General features: G+C 43.7%; 1 protein-coding gene across 3 annotated transcripts in view; it reads right to left on the bottom strand.

Moving 5' to 3' along the window:
- The window catches only part of ABLIM1 (actin binding LIM protein 1), a 229,169-nt gene that overhangs the window by 176,028 nt on the left and 27,737 nt on the right, over positions 1–25,404 (bottom strand). The gene's annotated exons all lie outside the window — the stretch shown is intronic.

Here is a 25,404-nt window from a genome sequence, read left to right as displayed (position 1 = left end):
TTCTAAACTCCTGTGAACCCCCTCTTCCTCATCTATTCAAGGGGAGGAGTACCACTGACCTTGATGGTTTCAAAGATTAGAGACAATGTACGTAAGGCTTTCAACACAAAGCCTGCCAGTTAGTATATTTTCAATAACTGGCAGATTTAATAGTAACATTAAAAACAAAAACAGAACCTAGTGGCAGGGCAGGAATAAAGATGCAGACGTTGAGAACCGACTTGAGGACACAGGGAGGGTAGGGGAGGCTGGGACGAAGTGAGAGAGTGGCATGGACATATATACACTAACAAATGTAAAATAGATAGCTAGCGGGAAGCAGCCGCATAGCACAGGGAGATCAGCTCGGTGCTCTGTGACCACCTAGAGGGATGGGATAGGGAGGGTGGGAGGGAGACGCAAGAGGGAAGAGATATGGGAACATATGTTTATGTATAGCTGATTCACTTTGTTATAAAGCAGAAACTAACACACCATTGTAAAGCACTTATACTCCAATAAAGACGTAAATAAATAAAGAAAGAAATAAAAGCACACACAAAAAAAACAAGATTGTCTTAGATAGCGGTGGGGAGGAGGTAATTTCAGGACTTGAGGAGAACCCTCAATGATTAGCAGGAAGCCTTGAACTTTACCTTGTCACTCATTTAGTTTTCTGAGCTGGAAATATGATGACATCAGCGTCCCAAGGGGATTACGTTGGTGCCAGTCTGTAGAACACATCTGAGACTCAGTACACTGCTGTTCTCAGAAGTTGCTAAGAAACAAGACTGCTCCGTGTGTGTGTGTGTTTGTGTGTGTGTGTCTCATATACCTGAATGTCAGGTGGAGGGTGAACGTCTCTCCACTGAGGGTGAACTACAATGAGTTTCACTGGGTCCTGCTCGACCTTAAAAGCAAGTTGGGGGACTTCCCTGGTGGTGCAGTGGTTAAGAATCTGCCTGCCAACACAGGGGACACGGGTTCGATCCCTGGTCCGGGAAGATCCCACATGCCATGGAGCAACTAAGCCCGTGCGCCACAACTACTGAGCCCACGTGCCACAACTACTGAAGCCCGTGTGCCTAGAGCCCGTGCTCCACAACAAGAGAAGACACCACAACGAGAAGCCCGCGCACCGCAACGAAGAGAAAGTAGCCCCCGCTCGCCGCAACTAGAGAAAGCCCACGTGCAGCAATGAAGACCCAATGCAGCCAAAATAAATAAATAAATTTATTTAAAAAATAAATAAAAGCAAGTTGGGTCATCTAACGGTGACAGAAAACTTCTGAGAAACAAAATAAACAAAAAATGATTTGCTCAAATGTAGAGCTCTGTCCTTGATGTGACTCCCTTGCTGCTAAATTTTTATCCTCTTACATGATTTCCAAACCCCATAAGGCCCCCCTTATTGTTTAAATAAATGAGTGTTTACACAACGTAATCTCTAGTATTTGCTTATTCTTGTTTTCTCTAACAAAAAGGAATAATAAATCCCTTTTGTGTTCATTTTTAAAACTTGTACTAGAACACACGTAAGCTAGGCAATGACAGTTTTTAAATGAGTAGAGTGGGCTCTGGAGTTGAGGCTGATGAAAGTGTATTCAGGAAGACAGATACTGACTGATAAACCCACAAAATCTCTCCTGCTTCTTTGTTATAGGACACAGCAAGGGTAAGACGCCGTTGAACGCGTCAGAGAAATAACCACTTCATCAAGATTCCCAGATCAATAAGTCTCTGCAACTGGAAATGCGTGGGCACCTGGTTAGGAGAAGAGAAGAGAAGGAGGGTCAAAGCATGTTGGTAAATGTCAGTCCACACCTGTAGAGGTGTGATCTGCCAGCATGCTTTCTTTCCAGTCAGTGTCAACCCCAAGCCGAGAGATACTTGGAAACTTTACCTAGGAGAGAGAATGGTGGTGCAAACCGGTGGGAGCTAAACCATCTCTAAGTGGTGAGCAACAGGCAATCTACGTCACTCCTTCAGAGGGCTTCCCACGTTCCTCAGGATGGACGCTGCCGTGATCCAAGCTCGCTCAAGGCTGATTCATGTCAGCTCCAGGAGAAAGGAAGAAGCTAGGCTTCTCTGGCAGCAAGAGAAAATGGAGAGGACTAGAAAGGTCTCAGAATCAGGAAGACACAGGTTCTGGATCCAGCTCTGACAACAGGCCAACCTGTTTCAACTGTAAGAATCTACGATGGGCAGGCACCAAGCTATGAACTGGAAGATTAAAGAGAGAGACACAGGGCTGCTGCTGAGACGCTCGCTGTCTAGTGACGGAGCCAATGGGTGTCCACACGCTGTAGTAAATGCAGACACTGAGCCATGTTCTGCTTTGATGGAACACAGAGGATGGGCGCTTGGTCCAATTACCCGCTGTGTGATTTTGAGCAATTTACCTACCCTTTCTGAAGCCCCATTTTCTCACTCTAGGATGAATGTCTGGACTGCATGCTTTCCTGTGCCCTTCTCGCTTTAAAAGCTATAATGAAATTCCTTTCTTCCCACGGAAGAAAGCTTGTGTACCCACCAAAAACCCTGCCTTCCCCTGCTGTTGGCTGAGGTCAATGCAATCAGGAAGCTGGGAGACAGAAGTGGAGACGGACACAGACCTCAAAATAAAAAAGGAACAGCCTTTAATCAGTGGCTAAGGGCTAAGATAATACTAATATGTGACCTCTCGGTGCCCTGTCCAAAGTGTTCCAGTCAGAAAGTGGCTACTGACTTGTAAAGCAAATGTGAACCCAGGCAATCCGAGCTTTGGGAAGTCTGCAATGACTTAAAAAGAGCTGCTATTCGGAGACCACTGATCTATAATACATTCACCACATACAGCAAGTCTGGAGCTTCCACGGACCCCTGGGGGATGGAATCGGGAAGTGGCTTTTACAATCCCCTTTCCCATCACTCATAAATTACTCCTGTTGGGGAAACAAACTCAAATCCATTAGCAATAGAGATTAGAGCCAGGTTGTTTCTCTCCTCTGTGGGAGAGGTAAAAATGAAGGGACCTGACCTTGATTAAATGTCAACATATTTATCTGTTACTCTGAGGGTTCCTGGTATCACCCCAAAAAGAGAGGAAACATTATTAGAGGCACCTATATTCACACCAAATCATTTCACTCAATTACCCCTTAGTCCATGAAAAACCAAAGCAAAACAACGTGATTTATGAAAGATACACAGGAGCAGAATGGATGGAGCAGAAGCTGTTTCTCTTTGTCCTAAGGTGTGGTCTTAATACAGTTAGCTGTCATGATCCTATTTCTCCATCCATCCATTAGCATAATAAACCTGAACTGAGTTTCCAGCAATAGGGATCAATTTGAGTTCAGCACATTCACCTAATATTTATTCCCTGTAGGGGCTTTACGAGAAAGTACATAAAGATAAATCACTGAAATGTTCAAGACAGCCCCCGAAGAGCAGACATCTGTGTTTATGGAGAAAAGTACGTCCACAGTCAGAAAATGTGGTAGAATAAATCCAAGCTTACCAAAAAAGCAAAATTAAACGGTGGTTACTCACACTATCAAATCATGTTGTAAAGGTCCCGAAGACACATTAAGGGAAAAAATCAAATAACAGAAAATGATCAAAGAATGATTCTTTTAAAATACTATCTACCTATCTATCTATCTCTCTCTCATCTATCTATCTTATTCCTGTCTAGGTCTAAAAGGAGGCACAGTAACTATTAACAATTTTGCCTCAAGAGAGAAAGGGGAGTTGAGGTGTACAGGGTAGGGGCAAGGAGATTTCATCTTTCATTCTCTAGTCTCCTGTGACATTTCACTTTTCTTAACGTAAGACATATTTATATATTACATGGATAATTAAAATCAAACACTGTTGTGCTCTTTTATATTTCCCAGATAAACAAATAATTTAAACTACAAGTCAATTCTGAAAGATTTAACTTCCATTTCAGGACCACACCCAGTGCATAAATACTGCACACCTGTGCAGAGCCTGATTGCCCTCTCCCTTTTTACTTTCTTCTTAAGACATAATCTGTCACCTTTGACATGTTAAGCATCCTTTAAGGTGTTTGGAGGAGTGATTAGGGATGCCGCTGAAATGACAGGTTATTAGAGTGGCACACCTGGAACCTTTAAGACAGCCCGCTTCGAACTTCCAGCCAGTCCAGCTAGGCTTGGGCAGATGCCCAAACAGCACAGACGTGGTATAAGGGTCCTTTCATTACACATCTTCATTAATTTATTGATTTGGGTGGGGGTAAGTGAGGAAGAATGGAGGCTAGGATGAGGGCAGGAAGGCAAGGCACAAACACAACCAAAAATTCAAAATGCAATGTCAGGCAAAAGAGACGCACGCCCGGGAGCTCGGCTGTGCAAACACTCCAGAAATAGGATGTGCTTCTGACGACGCCGTGGCTAAATGAAAGGTTCTTGATGAAGTAAGTCTCCCTTCTGTGGAAACCCAGACATCACAATACAGATTCTTAAACCAGGAACATGTCTGCCCGGCTTTCCATTGATCATCCCCCATTAGGTGGCCGAGCCCTGAAGCACCTGTCCAACTTCTGCAACCATGCACAGTGATCGATATTTATAATTACCTTTCTCCTTCACCATGGCAACCAGGGCCTTTGGAGAGCACCGCCGAAGGAAACAGGAACAAAGTCTAGGAGTGGGAGCGCCCCTAGGCAGGCAGCTCGGCTGCGGCAGAGGCAGCGAGGAAGAGCCGGGGCATCCACTTGCCAAGTCCGGGGCTTCTTTCTAAAATCCCGCCCCCCGTCTGGAAGGCCGAGCTCCGGTGCCCGCCCCAGCGATCGCAGCCGAGTGGTGGCCGCGCCCTGCTGCGGGGGGGGCCTGGGGGGGGGGACGCTGCCCTTCGGCCTCAGCCACTCACTACAGCTGCTGCTGTAACAAATGCAAAATTCCAGTGTCCTAATCTCTGGTCACTGACACCACGTAGCATTCCTCGTGCCGTGCCGGGAAAACGGGCACCAAAATGCGCTGGAGCCCTGGCCCCCTCCTGGGGTCTGATAAATGATTGCCAGAAGAGGGGGGCCGAGGGGCAAGCCAGGGACTGTTCCAATAAGGAAAACTAGTCAGTTGTTAGCTTATTAGTCTCCTATTACTGCTGCTGTCAATTCAGCTTCTTTCAGACCAACTGAATAGATAAAATTAGCCTTGGCAGCTCACGCAGCTCAATATCAAAAAAACAAACAACCCAATCCCAAAATGGGCAGAAGACCTAAGTAGACATTTCTCCAAAGAAGATATACAGACTGCCAACAAACACATGAAAGAATGCTCAACATCACTAATCATTAGAGAAATGCAAATCAAAACCACAATGAGGTATCACCTCACACCAGTCAGAATGGCCATCATCAAAAAATCTACAAACAATAAATGCTGGAGAGGGTGTGGAAAAAAGGAAACCCTCTTGCACTGTTGGTGGGAATGTAAATTGATACAACCACTATGGAGAACAGTACGGAGATTCCTTAAAAAACTAAAAATAGAACTACCATATGACCCAGTAATCCCACTACTGGGCATATACCCTGAGAAAACCATAATTCAAAGAGTCATGTACCAAAATGTTCATTGCAGCTCTACTTACAATAGTCCGGAGATGGAAACAACCTAAGTGTCCATCATCGGATGAATGGATAAAGAAGATGTGGCACATACATACAATGGAATATTACTCAGCCATAAAAAGAAAAGAAATTGAGTTATTTGTAGTGAGGTGGATGGACCTAGAGTCTGTCATACAGAGTGAAGTAAGTCAGAAAGGGAAAAACAAATACCGTATGCTAACACATATATATGGAATCTAAAAAAAAAAAGGTTCTGAAGAACCTAGGGGCAGGACAGGAATAAAGACGCAGACGTAGAGAAGGGACTTGAGGACACGGGGAGGGGGAAGGGTAAGCTGGGATCAAGTGAGAGAGAGGCATGGACATATATACACTACCAAATGTAAAACAGATAGCTAGTGGGAAGCAGCTGCATAGCACAGGGAGATCAGCTCGGTGCTTTGTGACCACCTACAGGGGTGGGATAGGGACAGTAGGAAGGAGATGCAAGAGGGAGGAGATATGGGGATATATGTATATGTATAGCTGATTCACTTTGTTATACAGCAGAAACTAACACACCATTGTAAAGCAATTATACTCCAGTAAAGATGTTAAAAAAAAAAAGTGAAAGGGTAACCTTTCTATTTTTATTGTAGAAACTGCGATTTAAATCTATGCAAGTAAATATGTGTTCAATTCCTACCCCCCAAAATAAATAAATAAATAAAATTAGGCTTGGTAGAAAAATAATGCTAGGGTGCCTTCAAGCTCATTTTCTTCAACTTTTAAGGTCCTGGAGGCTGAGTTATAACGAAAAATGAATAATGACATTGGATTTGTGATTTGCCCTGCTGCTCCCCGACCCCTTTCCTGAAATGGGAGGAGCGGGGGACCGACCGGACAATGAGAGGGAGTCTGGGAAGAGGCTCTTTCAGGATTCCATTCCTCATCCAGGATCAAAGTAAAAATCTGAGTTATCCAGGTAGGATTCTGACTTCCCCCTTCTTTAGAGTTTTCTAGACAAGCCCCTCTTGGGCTGTGTCTATGTGAGAGAGGAACCCTCCCAGCCACAAAGTGCAGGGCAGTCACCCCTGCACCGCTCACCAGCCTAAGTCTGCTCCAGCAGTGGCAGTGAAACCTGACAAGTGACAAGGCTTTCGATTTCTGACCCGCAGGAGCACACGCTGGTCTCACGGGAGCAGGTGACTTCCGGGGGGGGGGGGTGGAGGCTGGGGTCACTAAGCCGACGCCCACCCCATTCCAGCACCTGTCTCCGAAATCCAGATTGTTTGCTTGCTCTCCCCACCACGTGGGAGAGATGTGATGAGCAAGAGACACAAAGGCAGATGCCGTGGCTCGGAGAGAGCAGCAGATGGACAAGCCGCCCTGCAAAACCCGAACGCACAGCCAGGATTCGACTGTTTTACTGCAAATATTGTACCGTGTTGGGTCTAAGAGAGCTGGGGTGACAGAAAGGAATGAAGTCAATCAACGTGCCTCATCTTTGCCTCCGAGGTTGTTTATAGCTGAAATGACGTTGGGTGGGGCTGGTTTTCTGCCGGGTAACAGTGGCAGAGCTCAAGCAGCTGTGACATTCCTACATCTGTGATTCAGGGCTTTACTATTAATAGCCTGGGCATCTCTGCCTGTAAGAAAGGGCTAATAAGGCCCCTCCAACCCATGGGTCGTCATTTCTATGACACAATCTTCTCCCACGGTCCTCCCTGACCCCACTGCAGCCCCATAGGGTCATGTTTTTCCTAAGTCAGCAGCCAGCTGGAGTGTGAGCTCTATAGAGCCTTTAAGCGGCTTCTCTAACCTCCATTCATAAATAAGAGCCAAGCATGAGAGCAGCACGACCTCAGGTCGAGAGGGATGGGCAGGGCTCAAGAGCAGGAGGGACAAGCCCTTTCTATCCCCGAAAGTTCACGGCTAGCACTGCACGGTCTACTTCTCTCATCCCTAACACCCTCAGAGCCTGCAAGGAGATGCGGACAAGCAAAATTAAACTCGGAGAACTGGAATTAGTTTGGTGCTGTGAGCCTAGCAGGTGAATTTATTTTATTATATTTTTGCTGCATCAATAGATTAGCCCCTCACGGAGGCACTCCCTCTCTCACCCTCTCTCTCTCTCTTCCCGCCCCACACCCCATGGAATGTGACGCTAAAACACCACTGTGTTTCTAGTCCAAACCAAATCATACATAAATATTCTGGATACTGTAAATGCAATTAGTTCAATGTCTCTTTTATTCAGGGTGACCATTTTTAATCCTGAGATTTCAGTTTATTAACCAAACTGATTTATTACAGCTCTGAACCTACCTGTATACCTTTGTGGATAAACTGCGCAGAAACCCTGGTGAGGAAGGCTCACTGGCCGCTTTGGAGACTACGCCAGCAGAGTAACAGCTGGTGCCTATTCATTTCCAGAGAAGCCTTTTCCAAAGGAAAATACTACATAGTGGTTCAGAGAGATTGCCCCCCTCCTGTGTTTTCCATGGAAAGAATTTTCCTGTACCACAGTCAGAGGGAATGAGTCACCAGCATTTAGTTGCTAAACAACAGTCATATAGCTAAAGTCCCCCCAACAGTCAGACACTGCTACTTTAGGATAAAAGCATCCACCCTACACTTTTAAGATAACCAAAGAGGGTATTACTAAAGTTATTTTTGGAATGTGGCAGAGTAAGACCAAATTGTTTTTGTCTCCAGCCTCAGGGCCAAATAATTAAGAGCTTTGAGAACAGAAGCAAAGCATAGATATTTTCTACTTTACAGTTAGTTAAAGCTACGAGAAGTGCAGCAACATAAATGAAGGAAAAAATAAAAAATGTACAGTTCATAAGACAGCAGGACTTTTTATTGTTATTTCTAGAGAAGATTTCCAAAGAACTTATCTCAATCTCATTCCACTCAGATGAGATAAGGCTTCATAATACAGACACCAACCCGTGGGTTCACTTGTTGTTTTATTCCTCCAAACTGACTCACTGCTGCCTTGTCATTCACTCACAAAATGAAGCCAGGGTTGTCCACAAGTGACCAAAGGACAGAAACCATTTTGTTGCAGAGAAAAGCTTTGTGAGCACACAGCCACTCTTGGCAAAAAATCAAGAGTACATCACTTCCAAAGAAGCCATGCCAATTAAGAGGGAAATGTGAAAACCAGAAAACAAGCAACCTGATGGAGTCCACATCTTCACTGCTCTCTCCTACAGAGCCGCGGATTGCCTATGGCCTGTGCATCCACAGGGCAGGAATTTCAGGACCCCTCCATGGCCACCCATCCTTCAACACCTTTGGACTCATTGGCAGAAGAGTGCTCAAAATCCTCTCTAGCAGAATCCAGCTGAAGGAAAACTTGAGAATGAGTTTGTTATTTGCTTTCCATTTAATGTTTACATCTACCAACCTCACTGCAGATATTTATGGGGCATCTACGGTACGTCAAGTACTGGGCTGGCAATACCAAAACAGGAAGAGAGAAATCACTGCTCTGGAGTTGCTTACCATCTAGTGGAGGAGATGCTCACACACAAAAACTCTCAACCCAGTCAGGAAGGTGGTAAGACAGAAGTGGGGGGACTTCCCTGGTGGTGCAGTGGTTAAGAATCCACCTGCCAATGCAGGGGACACGGGTTCGATCCCTGGTCCGGGAAGATCCCACATGCCATGGAGCAACTAAACCCATGCACCACAACTACTGAGCCTGCGCTCTAGAGCCCACGAGCCACAACTACTGAGCCCACGTGCTGCAACTACTGAAGCCCGGGCGCCTAGAGCCCATGCTCCACAACGAGAGAAGCCACCACAATGAGAAGCCCGCACACTGCAACAAAGAGTAGCCCCAGCTCGCCGCAACTAGAGAAAGCCCGCGCACAGCAATGAAGACCCGATGCAGCCAAAAAAAAAAAAGACAGAAGTGGGTGCACAGGGTGCAGAGCAGTACTGAGCCCAATCTGGGGAGTCAGGAGAGGCTTCTAGGAGGAGTAAAGAAGTAAGAGAGGGGTGACAAATGAAGAAAGGGGGAAAGATCATTCCATGGCCTCCCCTTGGGACGAGGTATCAAGCTCACTGTTCAAGAGGAATGGGGAGAGGTTCAAACTAAGGCCAGGGTGGCAGATCATGGAGGGCTCTGAATGCCACACTAAGGACGATGGACATTAGAAGTGATGTGATGAGAGTCTCAAACCTGAGCTACCTATTTCTTTACCAATTAAGTTCAAAATACTTTGGGTGCATTTCAAAGTCTGCCATGATGTGTTTCCAACCATACTGCCTCCTTCCTCCAAATTGGATTGTGTTGGTGTGTGCATGTCCCGTGTTTAGCAGACATGCCCAGAAAGTGTCTATGTTTATTAGTGTACTTAAATATTTCCCTGAGAAATAGAATAAAATGACAGCCAGGCACATCCCACACATAGCACTTTAAGTAGCACAGAGCATTTGGGATTGGCTTATCCTCCTGTAGTAATGGCTTCATGTCCACAGTGAGGCTGTGAGCTCCATGAAGGGAAGGAGGTTTTCATGCTTTGCTAGACTCCCAAGAGTGCAGCCTGCAGACCTCCAGGGATAAAAAAAATACGAGGGATGCTTTAAATGCATACACCTGGTCCCATCCAAGGTCTGATGATTCAGATTTTCGGGGATGGGGCTTGAGCTGCACCAGCTCCTTAAGTGTTGAAGGACCACTGACTGGCCTAGCACATGGGCCTGCATCACAGGAAGTAAATGAACATGAAATTTACAAACATAGCTATAGCCCATGCTGCCACATCTAAAAAACAACCTCCATCTTCTCAGTTGGCTGAAATAACAATCATCCTGACATTCACGGCAATCTTCATGAAAATTTATTAGTAGTGATGATTCCAAAGTTTCCTACAGTCTGACACAAACTCCTAAATGTCTGATCTCTCTTGATCCCACTCTCATGTTTTCAACGGGAATTCTTAGGATTTTTTCCATGCGAATCTCACAGAATCAATGCCCAGCAAACTTCTTTTCCATGAGTTCTTCAAGTAGAATTATTTTACATTTGTATCCAAAACTTCCCTATGGTCCTTCTCAGAAGCGAGTTCTGAGTTTGGACCTAAACAACAGGTTGCAGCTTGGGAAAAATTACTAAGGTATATTTAAAGCTCTCTATAAATAATCCACTAAAGATATAAACTGCAGAGGGAGCACAAAACAAGCCTTTTTCCTGAAAGTGTACTGGAATCTATTACTGGAATTCAAAGGATCTTTTGATAGTACAGAGAGTTTCATGAATTTTAGCCTAATTTCAGGCACACGAGAAGTTCACACAAGAAGTACAGAAATACCTTTGAATTACTTGGGAAAAAAGGCTTTTTTTCCCCCTAACAATTTACTCTTGGCTTTATCTTTTCCCCTAATATTTTCTAGGTAGAAATACAGCTATTGGGAAAGAAAAACGGTCATTTCCTATCATCTGGAGCTGTGATGCCTTTCCTAGCAACACCCCCTTCTTTCTGGTACTTAATGTCACCAGTGCTCTGAATTTTACTACACTGCAATGAAGGACTTATATGTCTATTTTTGCAAAAGATTGTGGGCTCTCTGAGGGAAGGGATCACACGTGAATATCTGTATTCACATAGTGATAGGCACAAAGTAGGAATGTGACATTTGATGAATTCTAAGGAATAAATGTCACTGGCTTACCATAGTAAGTCAAAATGCTAAGTATTCATTTTTATATCAAAAAGGCTGATTTAAAAATCTTACTCAAGTAAATTAAAAGTAAATTCAGTGTCTTATATATAAATCAATTTAGTGGTTGCTTGAAAGTATTTGCCAAGATGCAAACCAATAATTCACCGTGGGGAGAAATGAGTTGAAAGGAACTTAACTAGGTAGCATCTTACAAAGTCTCCTTAATAACTAATCCTAAGTACCACTTTTGTTGCCATTTACAGAGGGCTTATTATGTGTCAGCTACCATTCTACTCTCTTTACATTCATTTATCACCTCATTTAATCCTCCTAACAACTGGATAAGATAATGTTATTATCTTTACACTTGAGGGAAGAGGCTTGTCAGAATCCAAAGCCATGGGCCCTCCCTTTGCTTTGTTGGGTCTCTTGCTTTGTTGGGTCTTTTGCTTTGCTGGGTCTTCATTCCACAGAGGTCATGAAAGAGTCGCCATTCCCCTGTTCCCAACTACACACACACACACACACACACACACAGAGACATTTTTTCAGTCAAGATGCACTCAATGTACATCAACTTCTTTGGCGTTTCCAGAAGACCTGACACAATGGAAACGATGTTCCATTTTGCCTTGTCTGTATAAAATGATCTTCTCTCCTGATACCTTATCCTTCATTGGCTCTTGAACGTCTTATGATAGGACCTGCCAGGTGAATCGCATCCCCTTGGCCTGTTGGGCTTATCCTTGGCTGGACAGGGGAAGATGGTTTGCCCAGATCCACATTCTCGAGTCTTTGAAGTTGCAATTCAATCATCTACCCTGTCTAATCATCCTCAAGGAACAGCATTCCTGTGGTCTACATAGAGAGAAAACTAAAAACATGTTATGGGGGGTGCTCACAGAATTTTTGCAAAGTTGACAAAGCCTCCATTTGCCCCCTTCCCTCTAATTAGGCCCTGGCACACTCCCAGAAAATAACCTCTCTCACATTCTCCTGGGACATTTCAGCCATCGTCTGAGGGACAGGCCGAATAAAGCGTGCAAAGTGCATGGCCACTAGTGCATGTGCTGCCACAGGAAAACCAGCACTGTCACCCAACACACACCTCTGTGAGCTCCTCCAGCTCTCAGGACCGAGAGAGAAGGGACCATGCAACCGACCCTCTGGCTTGTGAAAAACTATAACTTGTATGAAAAAAAAATAGGCATTAGCTTCACATTGAGATGAAAACTAAAGTCCTAAGGCAGACTTGTCCAAGGTTACACAATTACTTGGAAATGGCCAAAACCCCTGGGGTCTTACCTCCTACCTGTGGTTATTTTGTCATGCTAACTGGCCACACAGGCAACCTGATCAAACAGCCAGGATTTGAGCTCCAGCTCTGCCACAGGCTCAGGGGCCTCGGGCATGTTATTTTCTCTCTGGGTTTCAGCAGTCTCATCTGTGGACGGTAGTAACATGCTCCACTTGTGAGGCTGTGGTGAGGACAGGGCTGGCTTCCTGGGCGAGCGACCTGGGAAGCTGTGTAGGAACCTGTGCTCAGATGGGCCCTCCATTTGGTTTAATGCTCTGCTCTTGTTATATTGAGATTTGTAAGAATTTTACCTTGAGCTTGTGTTTTATAAGTGAGGTTGGATGGGACAATGGAGCATGCGTGTGCGCAGACGAGAGAGGTACAGGATGTGTGTCTGCATTCCTGCTGCCCCCTTCACAGGTGGTATTTGCGATGCCCCCTGAGCTCCCAATTCCAGTGGACTCGTGATGCGTGGGAATTCAGGGAGTGCAAGGGAAGTGTGTCACATCTACGACTGAACAAACAGCAGCACTGAGAGGTCACTTTCCATCCAAACCACAATGCAAAAAAGAAGGCAAGGGGTTCAAGGAAACACAAACGACCAAGGGACCCTATCATATCCTTTCTGACTCATGTAACTTCCCTATTGAGCCAACCACTTACACTGAAAATGATGACATAGAAGCAAAAGGAAAGATAGGACAACCTACTGCCCCCTTTCCCTTCCGTCCTTCCTTACCCATCAGTAAGCCAAAGGTAGAGAGTGTCGCAAGAACGCACACGCATCCAAGAAGTGAAATAAAAACAGTTGAGCTATTTGGGTTCAGAATTCCCACGCTTCTGGAAAGAATGAAATACATATGCATCTACGATCTATGAAATATAAATTGCGCAATTTCACAAACGAGGTCAGTGCTCTTATATTTGAGTTTAAAATGAGCGGTGCACAGCGTAAACATGAAAGGTCAAACTTCATGTCAACAATGTAAAATTTTACTTTATTTAGGACAACATTAAATAGCAAATAAAAACATTATGACAAGGTGAGAAAGAGTCTGTGGAATAAAGAAAAAAAGCTTTATATTGTAGTACCTTTAAAGGCACTTTACTCCTGCACTTTGAACCAGGGGTCTCACATTTTCCTTTTGCACTGGACCCTGCAAATTATGTACCTGGTACTGGGTGAGGCTGAAAGAGGCTCTCTATGAAATGAAAGGGCCTGGCATCCAGAAGGAGCTCAAGGAAGGTAATAACGATTGTTATTTCTTAGTTTCTCACTGCTTCATCAATTTACAACAAAAAGAGGATAATGAAAAACTGTAAAGCTCAAGTTTTCAAAACCATTCTGGGCTACAGGGAGCCTTTTCTTATCAAATGTGGGGAATCTTACTTACAATGCCTTAAAGAATTTAGACCCCCTCCTGATACCTTGACACATGACCTTTGCTGCCATATGAAAAAGGCAGTGTGATGCCAACCACCCAAGAAACACTGGACTCCAAGGTTAGGAAACCTCCCCAGGAAGACAGTTAACCTCAGCCCACTCACTCATTCAGGAAATACTTACTGAGTGCTTACTAAGTGTCAGGAACTGTTCTAGGTGCTGCAAGAAACACTGGACTCCAAGGTTAGGAAACCTCCCCAGGAAGACAGTTAACCTCAGCCCACTCACTCATTCAGGAAATACTTACTGAGTGCTTACTAAGTGTCAGGAACTGTTCTAGGTGCTGCAAGAAACACTGGACTCCAAGGTTAGGAAACCTCCCCAGGAAGACAGTTAACCTCAGCCCACTCACTCATTCAGGAAATACTTACTGAGTGCTTACTAAGTGTCAGGAACTGTTCTAGGTGCTGGGATACGGCTGTAAGGGCAACAGACAAAAATCCTTGCTGTGATGGAGCTTACATTCTAGTTGTGTGTGTGTGGTTGATATAATAAAATATACATATATATATATATCATATGATATAGATGATAGAAGTGATAAGTATTATGGAGAAAAATCAAGGCTGGAGAAAAATCAAGGCTGGAGAAAGAGAGTTGGGGGAAGGAGCTGTGGTTTGAAGTGAGTGGCCGAGGAAGGCCTCTTTGAGAAAGTGTCATTTGCACAAACGTGAAGGAGGTGGGGGAGTAGCCATATGGATATTTGAGGAAAGAGCATCTCAGACAAGTGAACAATAAGAGCAAAGGTCTGAAAGAGGGAGGTGACCTGGTGTGTTCAAGGAGTGAGAGCCGGAGTGAGGTTAGAGAAGAGGAAGAGTTAGGCCCCTCCCTATCAGTCATGTGAGGACCTTGGCTTTACAGTGAGTGAGGTGGGAAGCCATTGGAGGCTCTGAGCAGAGACAGTTGCATGATCTGATTGTCATTTCCACAGGATCCTTCTGGCTTCTGCGTGAGACAAGAGTGAAGGGGAACGGGCACAAAATGTTGAATTAGTGCATGAAATTTAAAAAGAGCTCATGTTGTGTGATGATGACACAACAGAAGGAGATGAAGAAAAAGATTACACAAATAAGAAGTGGAAACTGAGGACCAAGACAGGATCAACAGGAATGAATGAGACATCAAAGAAGAGAGCAGACACTGATAAATATCTAATTCCTAGGATAGAAAAAAGTTTGAGATGATCTCAATGAATGCAGAAGAAAGACCCTAAAACAATGAGAGACAATCAATAGATGTGCAAAATAAAGGAAAATGAAAAAACTTACGTCCCAGAAGTAGAGAATTTAAGAAGCAGAAGATATATTCAGAGATCTAATACACAAGAATTTCCCTGAAATAGAGATAGATCTGAACTTGCAGATTTAAAGAGTGTAGAGATACTATTTTAACAAAGTTTGATACAGAATGCTCACTCCAGGTCTTAACCTAAGCTTTTGAACTTCAAAGGATATCATTCTCCATATATCCAGACAGAAAAAGCCCATCACTCATCAAAAGAGAAAAACTCAGGCTAATCTCAGACTTCTCAGTGGCAATGCTAATGCACAGAAGACAGCGGAGCAATACCTGAAAATCTCGAGGGAAAGAAAGTGTGTGTCGCAAGAACCTTTCACTCAGCCCAAATGTTGTTCAGACATAAAGGCAATGGACAAACCAACCACAACCACAGAGGTTGTTTTTACAAACCACCAGGAATTACAACACCACGAACACTTCTTTGGAAAATAGCTTCACATCAACATCTAGTCAATGAAGACATGAGTGAGATGAGTCAAAATAAACTCAGGAATGCAAATATTGTAGTAAAAGGACTAGCAGTGAGCAGTGAATTCTATTAAATATGAAACTGATACCCCAATTACTGGATTATGGTTATGAAAGAGAATGGGAATGCTCTTGTGAGCAAAGAAAGCCAAGAACAACATGAAAACAATATTATAACTAACAAATACCAGGAGGTGGGTAGGAGAGACGTATGAGAGAGATACTGTCCTTGTCTTCACAGCAGGAAGAGATGACTTGCACTAGACAGTCCAAGATTCTTGATCTAGGCATCTCACAGAAGCACCTGATTGCTTCATCTTTGCTTAGAGATTATGCAAAACCTAACCCCTATTTGTCTACTTCATCTCCCATCACTTGGACTTGGTAAGGCAAAGGGTATCACAAGGCAAATGTATCTTCACGGTTCTAAAAGGGAGTTAATACACCTTTACCGTTTTACTGATTCATTTTTTTCTTTTTTTTTCAGATTCTTGGTTCAAGATCCAAAATTGTTTCTCATTTATTTCTATCTAGGATTTCCATAGTATCTTTCCTCCAGAGAGGTTGATGAATGAAAAAGAGATGACACACTGCTTCCAAGGATACCCACATAGAGTTTTAGTTTTCTTTCCAGTTATTGAGCCTGCATATTTATGAAAATGTCATGGAATTTCTCATGACAAGACTTTCATTATCAACATAGAGTCACTGCCCAGAGGTAATGATATGCCTTGGGGGACGCTTGCCCTAATCATTCCTCTTCTGCCCCCATTCAACGCCTCTTCTGAGCGGGCACTGAACAACATGACTTCACGCTTTGGCTGTGACTGACTGGATCCTAAGTAGATACTGGATGGGGACGGGGGACCCACATCTCAGCTGGCCAAGCACCTACGATGTATATCCTGCCTTGAGAAAGAGGAGCTGGGTCAATTAGGTTTTCACTTCTGGGACGCTGAACTAAGAGTCATATAGAAAAGTCCTAGTCAGGGGCTGGTACATGTATTAAAAGATCAAGTAAGGCCAGGCCAGGGGCAGGCTTCATAGAGACATGTGGATACCACAATTCCAAGGGGTAAAGTGTCAGAGGAAGCCAGTTGGGAGGGAAGAGAATAGGACATTCCCCAAAACTGAACAGATGGTCCTGGAGCAGCCTGGAATTCTATGCTTCCTGAAGCCTGACTGCTCAGCATTTCCTGGGTTCCTACGAGACCTCTCTATGTTCTCACACATATATATTCCTCCTTCTTTTGAATGCTCGTATCTCCTTGGCATTCACCTCTAAAAGTCAAACCTGGTTCCTAGAAACATCAAATGAGTGAGTTAACGCCCCTGAAAGCTGCTAAGTGCTTCTTCCTTTAAAATATGTCAATAAGGCTACTTGGTTTAACTCTGGTCACAGGGGTCAGCACAAACAACTGCCTCATAAACCAATATGCCCCCAAAAGCCTTTTAAGACTGTAGTTGTGTTTTGGGGGGAAGAATGTGATTTATGACATTGATCAAGCTCTGTAGAAATGAATCCTTTTATAATAATATTCCATTTACATATATACATGGGCTTTCATTTTAAAAATTTAAACAGTTTCACATTGCTACAATTGCACCAAAGATTGTGCTAGTACTATACGCCATATGGCTGTATTTTTGAAAGAGGAATAAAAGGTAGTTTTACTCCTTTCTTCCCTTCTCACCATTCCCCAGCAAGACAGAAAACATTCTGCATATGTATTGGATTTGTTGAGGTTTGGGGAGATTGGAGGGAGGACAGGAAGGGAAATATTTAGAACTTAAATTCTTCTTGGTTTTGGATCTGAATTATACACTATATTTTTCCCTTCCTGAATAAAATATACTAAGAGTGCTGGGCATTTATCAATATGCTTCATTGGCCATTAAATTTACACACAGAAAAAAGCAACAAAGCCATCAAAACAGCTTTAAGCCATAGCATCACACAATTGAAAGCAAAGTGGGCAAAATTCAGGGAAGAATGAAAAGAAATCACCACTGATTCATTAATTATGCATTTACTGAACATCTATAATACATAAAACTTCATAAAGCTGACTGATATATAGATCGAAGATGCCTAGATTAAGCCCTCAGTGAGCTTACATTCTAGTAGGGCAAGTAGCACAAGTACTTAAATAACTTTAAGGGGAAGTAGAAAGGGATTGGAATCAGAAGTACTGAGAAAATGCTATAAAGCTTTGAAGAAAGGAATGCTTGCCGTTTAGCAAAAGAGATAGAGGAAAGCTTCAAGTAGAATATGGTCCTCCCCAAATGCAGGAAGAGTTACAGAAAGTTGGTTGGGCTCAGCATCTTTTCACCAGTTGCTACAGACAGGAAATGAACTAGACCACTCCTGGTATCCAGATAAAAGAGCTAACCAAGAAACGTGTTGAAAGTAGCTTCTCGTGTCCTCTTCAAAATCTTAAAATAGACCAACTGAACCATGATCTATGCAAGATCAAGTTCAGTTGAAGTTATTACTAAACAAAGTAACATCACATAGTATTTCCATCAATGATAATATTGTAGCAATTGATGACTTCAGTGATGGAGCAGTTAATTATTAAGTAGCCAGTACCCCTGCAACAGGGCTGGCTACCAACTGGTTACAGAGTTTGAGTGTCAGTTCAAGGACAAGTCTGGCCTGAGGAAAAGATAACAGATGAACGTATCCAGCTACATATTAGAACCACATGATAGCCCTTCAGGGAAAAGAGTGATAGGAAGCAGAACTGGGAATTGTCCCACACAAAGAGCAAATGTTAAACACCCTAGAATATTCTAGTGATGTCAAAAATGATATTACAACATGATCCGGGGCGTGACAGACATAAAGAGAGAAAGCTGGGTGCTGGCAGTGGCTCCAACTATGTGACTTTTCTTCCCAAGCCCACCTTTATCCACTGGGGACCTATTTTATGTCATGAGAATGTTCCCTCTCCACTGGCCCACATGCAAACCTCTGTGAGCTGGATTTTCCTGGGCACTGTGAGTCAGAACATCTCTGACATCCTCTGATTCATTTCAGTTGCTATCTATGGCTACAGAACTTGGATGAGGAAAAATCTTTAAACAGCAACCGAACAAAGCTTGGGGGCTGTCCTCAGGCACCTGTAGCAGAACAACAAAACCAGCTGACTAAAGTAAAGAGCCTACCTTCCTTTGTGCAATATGTTTGCAAACCTTTAAGTTGTAGGGATATACGAGGTTTTGAAGATTAAGATACAGGGTATAAACAGGCATGAATGTACACATGGGATTTTTCACTTTAATGAAAACCTGTTATTTCATATTAGGGGAATAGTTTTGACTTAATCTAAAATTGTATTAAGGGCAATTTTAATGCAAAATTGTGTAGTCCCTGGGGAAAACAGTTTGACAGTTCCTCAAAAAGTTAAACATAGGGTTAACATATGACCCAGCAATCCCACTCGTAGGTATATTCCCAAGAGAATTGAAAACATATGTCTTCTGTCCACACAAAAATTTGTATACAGGTGTTCCTACCAGCATTATTCATAATACCCTAGAACAGAAACAACCCAAATGTCCATCAGCTGATGAATAGATAAACAAAATGTGGCATATCCACATAGCCATATAAAGGAACGAAATACTGATAACATGCTGCAACATCAATGAACCATGAAAACATTATGCTAAGTGAAAGAAGCCAGACACTAAAGGTCATGTGTTGTGTAATTCCAATTATAGGAAATGTCCAGAACAGGTACATTCATAGAGACAGAAAGTATCAATAGATCAGGAGTTCCCAGGGGCTGGGGAGCGGTGGTAACAGGGAGTGACTGCTAACAGATACAGGGTCGCTTTTAGTGGTGATAAAAATGCTCTGGAATTAGATAGTGGTGATGTTTGCACAACTTTATGAATACACTAAAACCCACAAAACTGTACATGTTAAAATGGCATATTTTTATGGCATGTGAATTATAATCTTAATTTTTTTTTTTTTTTTTTTGCGTTACGCGGGCCTCTCACTGCTGTGACCTCTCCCGTTGCGGAGCACAGGCTCCAGACGCGCAGGCTCAGCGGCCATGGCTCACGGGCCCAGCCACTCCGCGGCATGTGGGATCCTCCCAGATCGGGGCACGAACCCACGTCCCCTGCATCGGCAGGCGGACTCTCAACCACTGCGCCACCAGGGAAGCCCTAATCTTAATTTTTTAAATGTGTGAAATATGTTTATTTACCAAGCACAGCATTTATTATACACTGGAGAAACAAAGCCCGCTAAAACCACTTTGCTGCAAATAAGAACCTTACTACCTGGCAAAGAGAGACATGCAGACAAATAGATATAACCAAGCATAAAAGTGCACAAAGGTGGAAATACTTATCCATAAATGGGCATTTGTGTGGTATTCCCCAAAGAGGGGACATCTGGAGAAGATTCAAAGGAAAGTTTCACCTGAGCTGAATCTCAAACTAAATTAAAACAATTTTTGGTAGTCCTTTGGTCTTCTCTTCTACAATGTTAAGCAGGGAGAAAGGAGACCAGTTCTTCATCTAATTTCACCTCTAATTTATCCAACAGATCTGGGGAAAGTCACTTCACTTCTCTGGGCCTCAGTCTCCCACTCCCTGGAGAAAGGTGTTGATATCAAAGTTTTATTTCCATCCTTAAGAAACATCTAGAATTCTAAGGCATACCTTAGTTCTTCTAGAGTTCTGGCCTATTTAGATTTGAAGGTCCCGTGAATTCTGATTTTGCATTCTGAGTGTGGTGTCTTCTGGAGGTTGAGAAAGGAATCACCCGCTCTCCTGGCTACATCACAAATAGTGTCACAAATAGACTATGCTGCTCTCCTGTGCAGCCTTCATCTTGCGTCCCAGAGCCATTCCAGACTCATGGCTGATTTACTAAGTTAACAGGCATCTATGATGATAAGCACTGGGTCATACCCCAGATTCATTAGGATCACATGATGCTAAATCAGGGGTTTCTGTGAAGGTAGTCCACTCTTAGTAAGAATAAAAATATTTTTAAAGCCAGGGAAAAATACCAACACCAAACAATAAACGTAAACAGATTGCCTTACCTTCTGACTTTAAATAAGATTCGTTTTTAAGTATTAATACATATAATTAAAACTAATGGGGCATTTCAGCATATTCAGTTACTTAAGGAAGTAAATTAGATGGGAACATTTCCTGTGAATATAAGTTACTTGTCCACATTCCTAGGCCTAAAAAATAAATAAATAAAAACAAAGAAACACATCAAAGCAATAAGGCAGGACCAAGAAGAGAGAGGCAGTGGAACTAAGTGAAAAATGTCTTCTATTTTTTTCTTTCTAATCTCATTTCACTGAGATATTTTCTTTCTACTCCTATTCTGGGTATGTCTCCTCTATTTTCCAGCTCAAATCCTACTTTCTATTTCCCTGGCCATCCCAGGTCCAAGTTATCTTTCCTTGCTTGGAAAACTAATTGTATTTATTACCTAAGAATTTATTTCACTCCTCCCACATTTGGGGTGGAGAGAAGAGGACAGGGGGAAATAGTTATTGAAAAGCTACTAAGGCTAGTTTATTTTCTTCTTTTATATTTATATTTTATTTTAGTCCTCATATTATTACTGCAGTGTAGGTAGTATTATCCACATTTGATAAGTGATAAAACTGAGGCTCAAAGATATTAAGTATGGGGACTTCCCTGGTGGCGCAGTGGTTGAGAGTCCGCCTGCCAATACAGGGGACAGGGGTTCGAGCCCTGGTCCGGGAAGATCCCATATGCTGTGGAGCAGCTAAGCCTGTGAGCCACAACTACTGAGCCTGTGCTCTAGAGCCTGAGAGCTGCAACTACTGAGCCCACGTGCTGCAACTACTGAAGCCCGCACGCCTAGAGCCTGTGCTCTGCAACAAGAGAAGCCACCACAATGAGAGGCCTGTGCACCACAACAAAGAGTAGCCCCCGCTCTCAGCAACTAGAGAAAACCTGCGTGCAGCAGTGAAGACCCAATGCAGCCAAAAAATTAACTAAATGAATAAATAAATAAATTTAAAAAAAAAAGATATTAAGTATGGTGTCCAAGTCACAACATCTAAAATGAGTAGTGCTGCCTGACCCCACAGCCCAGAACTTGCGGCCACTGCACCAAACTGCTTCTTCCGGCCTCAGCTACTTGAAAGCAGGGGGATAATTTTACACCCACTGTATTCTAACATAGCGATTTGATTTCTACAAACATCTGTTCATTCATCTACTCATACACTTACAGCCTCTTTCCATACTAGGTACTATAATACAGTGAAAATAGAAATGTGGCTCCCTCCACACCCTCAGAAAGGACCTTGCAGTGTGCTAAGCGAGAGACGCTTACAAACAGGTACTTCTAACAGAGATGCATGGGATGCTGTAGAGCAACAGGAGGATGAGGGAAGAGGTAAGACAAGCCTGCCCAGAGGAGGAAAAGCTTAAAGCAAATCCTGCCTGAGAGTGAGAGCAACCGGGAAGGCTATGGCAGGAAGCAGAACAGCACGGAGAAAGAAGGTGAAAGGGCCCTTCAAACATCTGTGACAAAGACCTCTGGTGTGAGTGTTGGGGCAGAGGGGGATTAATGATTGAAAATGTGATAGAAAGGCAGGGTCAGAGGTCGTTTACCGCCGATCATTTCCCACCTCAACAGAATAAAAGTCAAAGTAAGACTACTGTTTTGAGGGAACCACATCCCATCAACAAACTGGACGTGGCCCTGGTGGCCTGGTGTGGTGGAGGAACTGAGGCCACGACTGAGCACATCTCCTTGCCAACACCAGATTCCTGTCACCGCTTTGTGTCCAGACAGCCACTTGTGTAGCCATCGGCGAGGACAGCAGGGCTGAGGGGAGGAACCAGATATTCCTTCTTGTCACATCTTCTGGGAAACATTTTTTCATGGCTAGAAGTCAAACACCCCTCTCAAATTTAAGGTGGGGTGGGTAGGGGTCTTCACCATTGAGTCTGAGATTTGCAAAGTATTTAAAACATTTTTCCAACACAGCATCTCAACACTACCAGGAAGATGCGATAGAAAAGCTCCACAGAGTCTTGGAAGGTGTGCTCTTCAAACTGTGGACAACAAAAAGTCCCTTCTAGCCTTTGGGCCACAATGTCCAAGACCTCCCTCTAGCCCTTTGACAGAAATGTCTGATCTATGGGGTTGGGATTAGTAACAGCAAACGAGATGAAAAGGGACACAGAAAGTTAGAGAACCACAGTGTTACATGCCATGAACAATATAACAAAACAGGTTGCTACCACTTGAAGAAGCAACAATGTATTAATCACCAGGGAGGGGACTGCCAACTCTCCTTTGGTCCCTGGTCTCCAGTCCAGAACATTTTGCTTTGGGATTTGGACTCAGCTGACAACATAATCATTGAACCCTTTCAGATGACCTTAGGGCTTCTGATAGCAGCACCAGTCTCTTCTTGCTTGTTAGTTGAGAAGGTAATTGCCCTAAATATGCCTCTTTCATTTGTACTAGACCCAAAAGCTCAGAAGGTCAGAGAACAACACAGGTTCACAAACTTACTCTAAGTTCCAACAGTAAGGTGAGCAGAAAACCCCATGCAGATAGCTTGTAATTATGAACTAGGAAAAAGAAATATTTGCTAAGTTTCCTGGCAAAACCAATTTATTTTATAAGAGAATCTTCAAATTTGAGTTCTTAAAGTACTTCTTTAGAACTACTAGTTACAAATTTTAAGTTTGCCAATGCTCAGCAGATCTCATGGATGACCTGTCCTTAAGCTCCTAGGGCTAAGGCCTTACCACATCATGGTTAAGACCATGAACTTGGGTGTCAGGCCAACCTGGGTCCAAATCCAGCTCTTCCACTTTCTACCTATATAACTTCTGGCAGGTTTCTTAACTGCATATGCCTCAGACGCCTCATCTGTAAAACAAAGATTAAAGTAGTGCTGGCTTTGTTGAGTTATTAGGAATATTAAATGCGGAAAAATTATAAAGCACTTGGCACAATGTTGGAGACATAGCAGTCCCTCAATGAATGGCAGTGGGTCTAGAGTGGTATTGCATCCACAATCAGAGATACAATCAGATCCACATGTAGAAGCTATTTTTTACGTTCACTGATATATCTTTGCTGTGTCTACACGTCCCAGCTTCTTGCCAATTCCTTTCCTGTTCTTTTTTTAAATTTTTTTAATTTTTTTATTGCGGCACGCGGGCCTCTCACTGTTGTGGCCTCTCCCGTTGCGGAGCACAGGCTCCGGACGCACAGGCTCAGCGGCCATGGCTCACGGGCCCAGCCACTCCACGGCATGTGGGATCTTCCCGGACCGGGGCACGAACCCGTGTCCCCTGCATCGGCAGGCGGACTCTCAACCACTGCGCCACCAGGGAAGCCCATCCTTTCCTGTTCTTAAATGGGGAAAACAGTTCCTTCTCTAGTGACTTCTGGGGGTTGTTTTGAGCATGACAAAAGAGAAAGACACATAGGGGCACTTTGACAAGCGTGGAGCTCTGCACAGCTCAAAGCAGGAGCGAGCACCAGACAAAAACAGGAAGCTGCAACATCTTGAGGTCTTTCTGGCAGCTGCAGGAGGCCTTTGCCAAATATCCCTGAGCATCCTGCCAGGAGCTGCTCCTGAGCACTGGGAGGCTTTGCTAGCGCAGGAACACACACGACTGCAGGAGGGTGAGCTTCCTTCACGCACCTGTCCTAAACGGGATACTTCAAGCACACTTAGTAGCTTCCTGGGAACCCCACTTCCTGTGCTGTGTTTATACTCCTGGGCCCCAGCAGCACAAAAACTGGACCTCTATTGCTTCACAGCAGTGGAAGACAAAATCATTATTTTTTAAATTTAGCAGATGCTTGTGTGTGCCACCATATCAAACACCTCTGACGTGCATGTTCTCATTTAATCCTTATAATCAATGCTGTCCTTAGACGCAGGCAAACAGGGACCCTACCCCTAAGCCAAACCTTCCTCAAAAATGTCTAAGTCCCTTCCTGTTGCCTGAGACCAGCTGGGGCCAGCAGTGCTATCTAGGCAGGGCAGTCCGGCCTCCTCTTTGGAGCACTCTCTAATGATCCTCTATGTCTTTCCCTTGCTGTGCAGGGGGTTGACCAGATGCCTGGAGGAGCTCTAGCCAACCAAGGCCCTGGAACTAGCTCGATTCCTGGAGGGGAGTTTGGTGAATAATCACTCCCTGAGGCTGGCATGGTATTTCTTTACCATGATTGAGCAGGATTGGACTGTTGACACACTGATTTGGGGTGACTCAAATTGTTTATGTAAACAGGGGCCCCACAAAAAATATTTGCCCAGGAAACCATATGCCCTAGGGGCAGACCTGCTCATAGCAATCACGTAAGGTGTGCGTTCTTCAGCATACCTTACAGATTGGGAAACTCTCACTTGGAGACACTAATTTCCCAAAATAACACATTTAGTAAGTAGAAGAGCTGGGACTCAAATTCTGAAATGTCCAACCCCAAAGCCACACACTGAACTAATCCCCCAGGTTTCCTTATCTGCCTCCACTAAGATACTGATACCCCAGTGATGGTTACGCTTTCCTTTACCCAAGCTCTCTTTGATACTGTTTATTCTCTTAGTCTCTTGTGATTGAAACTACTGACAAGCCATTGTCCAGCACACGCTCCATCAACCACAGTTTACC

This window comes from Delphinus delphis, chromosome 16 (genome assembly GCF_949987515.2).
Source record: "Delphinus delphis chromosome 16, mDelDel1.2, whole genome shotgun sequence".
NCBI classification, from domain to species: domain Eukaryota; kingdom Metazoa; phylum Chordata; class Mammalia; order Artiodactyla; family Delphinidae; genus Delphinus; species Delphinus delphis.
This window is presented reverse-complemented; position numbering and strand designations above follow the sequence as displayed.